At 41.7% G+C, this 3129-nt stretch overlaps 1 protein-coding gene across 1 annotated transcript in view; it reads right to left on the reverse strand.

Annotated features, from left to right (window-relative positions):
• The window catches only part of LOC138977777 (prion-like-(Q/N-rich) domain-bearing protein 25), a 42888-nt gene extending 40637 nt beyond the window's left edge, over positions 1-2251 (reverse strand). Inside the window, exons 1-2 of the mRNA XM_070350382.1 lie at positions 2177-2251; positions 1350-1430 (exon numbers count right to left, since the gene is read on the reverse strand). The gene's annotated coding sequence lies outside the window, so the exon portion shown is untranslated. The remainder of the gene's footprint in view (positions 1-1349; positions 1431-2176) is intronic.
• Between the last annotated feature and the right edge of the window lie 878 nt (positions 2252-3129).

Consider the following 3129-nt stretch of genomic DNA (forward strand, 5'->3'; position numbering starts at 1 on the left):
TAATCTCGTACACTCGATGACCATGCAAGTGATGGTATAGAAAACTGACGTAATCTCGTACACTCGATGACCATGCAAGTGATGGGATAGAAAACTGACGTAATCTCGTACACTCGATGACCATGCAAGTGATGGGATAGAAAATTGACGTAATCTCGTACACTTGATAACCATGCTAGTGATGGTATAGAAAACTGACGTAATCTCGTACACTCGATGACCATGCTAGTGGTGGAATAGAAAACTGACGTAATCTCGTACACTCTATGACCATGCAAGTGATGGTATAGAAAACTGACGTAATCTCGTACACTTGATAACCATGCTAGTGATGGTATATAAAACTGACGTAATCTCGTACACTCGATGACCATGCAAGTGATGGGATATAAAACTGACGTAATCTCGTACACTCGATGACCATGCAAATGATGGTATAGAAAATTGACGTACTCTCGAACACTCGATGACCATGCAAGTGATGGTATAGAAAACTGACGTAATCTCGTACACTCGATAACCATGTAAGTGGTGGAATAGAAAACTGACGTAATCTCGTACACTCGATAACCATGCTAGTGATGGTATAGAACACTGACGTAATCTCGTACACTCGATGACCATGCAAGTGATGGGATAGAAAACTGACGTAATCTCGTACACTCGATGACCATGCAAGTGATGGGATAGAAAACTGACGTAATCTCGTACACTCGATGACCATGCAAGTGATGGTATAGAAAACTGACGTAATCTCGTACACTCGATGACCATGCAAGTGATGGGATATAAAACTGACGTAATCTCGTACACTCGATGACCATGCAAATGATGGGATAGAAAATTGACGTAATCTCGTACACTCGATGACCATGCAAGTGATGGTATAGAAAACTGACGTAATCTCGTACACTCGATGACCATGCAAGTGATGGGATATAAAACTGACGTAATCTCGTACACTCGATGACCATGCAAGTGATGGGATAGAAAACTGACGTAATCTCGTACACTCGATGACCATGCAAGTGATGGTATAGAAAACTGACGTAATCTCGTACACTCGATGACCATGCAAGTGATGGGATATAAAACTGACGTAATCTCGTACACTCGATGACCATGCAAGTGATGGGATAGAAAATTGACGTAATCTCGTATACTCGATGACCATGCAAGTGATGGTATAGAAAATTGACGTAATCTCGTACACTCGATGACCATGCAAGTGATGGGATAGAAAACTGACGTAATCTCGTACACTCGATGACCATGCAAGTGATGGGATAGAAAATTGACGTAATCTCTATTACTAAATAATCATACAAGTGGTAAGACAGAAAACTTACTGCACGTCTTGAAAATGTCACACGTGGCATTCCCTTCACATTTGTCTTCGTTGCCAGTGCAGCCAGCGCCCACAATCAGTTCTGTTAGGCGAGAGAGAGAAAAAAGATGGAACGGTAGGACAGAGAGACAGGCGGAAAGACAAACACATATTCTCAGTACGAAACTCCTGTCCTCCTCCCAACGTCTTTCTTTCCCTCCGGGGGCTTTTACTCCCAAAATAACTGAGAAAACCTCAATTTAAAACTTTTACGAACATGACCATACTGTGACCCAAAAATGTGACTGGGGTCACCCAAACAAGCGTCAGTTGATTATCAAACCCTTGAAGTGTTCAAAGTTGTAAGGCTCTAGCTCCAAAATTGCCTAAGATAACGTCAATGTTAAGTTAATATATCGAACATGACCCCTTGTGATCCCAAAACTTGACGAGGGTCAATCAAACTTAGGTCAAGTCGGGAGATTATCAGAGCCTAGAAGTGTGCATAGTATCAAAGCTCTAGCTTTTATGAAACAAACATAACCCCGCTGTGACCCCAAAATTTGACGAGGGTCAACAAAACTGGAATCACTTTATGACATCTTCAAACCCTAACAGTTTCATATGCGTGTATTTATACTCACCAAAAACTCAGGTGAGTCAAAAATGCTCAAACATTTTTCTCTAAACATTCACACGCACGCACGCACGCATGCACTCACACACACACACACACACACACACACGCACACACACACTCTCTCACACACACACACACATACACACACACACACACACACACACACACACGGTGATGACAGACGACGAATTAAATTCTGCTATACTCACTGCATTGTCCGTACTGACACTTGGATCGATACTGACAAAGATTGGCAGAAGACTGATCACAATATTCTCCAGCCCGAAAGCCTGTACATAACACAACACTTGTATTTCCTGACATATTGAATGCGATATTAAAGCTGGTCATTAAACAACTTCCAATTATAATGTTATTCTGACCAGACAGAATGTTGTTTAAAACCTATCTAGAATCTAAATGTCGTATCGCCCGCATTACAGGCACATCGCGTGTAAAGGAGTAGGCTCACAATCTCATAACTGCCAAGGTATCTACAGTCGAACATCGCTTATAAGAAACATCGCTTACAAGAAAGGAATTTTTATTTCCCTGCCTTCTTTCGTCCACTTAAAATTCTCCGGATAAGAGAAACTCTCTCAGAAGGCACCGGTTATAAGAAAGGAGTTTTTATTTCTCTTTACACAACATCTTCGGATATAGGAAATGACAACTCAATTTAGATTTACACTTTTTGCAATGCTCGCACCGGATGTGACCCAGACGAACTGGAAGTGATAGACAGGCACCTGAATCAAAATTTGGTGTGTTCAAATTTCTCCTTTGCATGTTAAATTACTGTGCAGAATACTTCCAACACTTGAACTGCCGCTTCAAGTGCCTGTTAATCATTTCATTCTCACCCGCAGTCGCCATGGCGGGACGCGCAAAGCGCAATTCTTTTTGTTTAAAGAGAAAGTTCGAAATTAACGATGTTGTTGAATGTCAACTAGCAAAGAAAAGGGAATCATTGCCGATGACTTTCATGTTAACCCAACCACTCTCAGCAGCCTTGTGGATACAAAGAAAAATTTAGACAGCAGTTCTACAGTTGCATTGTTGACACCTGAGGCGCGTTGATTCGGCAGACCGTAACAGAACGGTTGCAAACGATTTCTAGGCAACGCATAGTTTTGTCGTATCGTTCGCTAATGTGGACAGG

Source organism: Littorina saxatilis, linkage group LG10 (genome assembly GCF_037325665.1).
Source record: "Littorina saxatilis isolate snail1 linkage group LG10, US_GU_Lsax_2.0, whole genome shotgun sequence".
NCBI classification, from domain to species: domain Eukaryota; kingdom Metazoa; phylum Mollusca; class Gastropoda; order Littorinimorpha; family Littorinidae; genus Littorina; species Littorina saxatilis.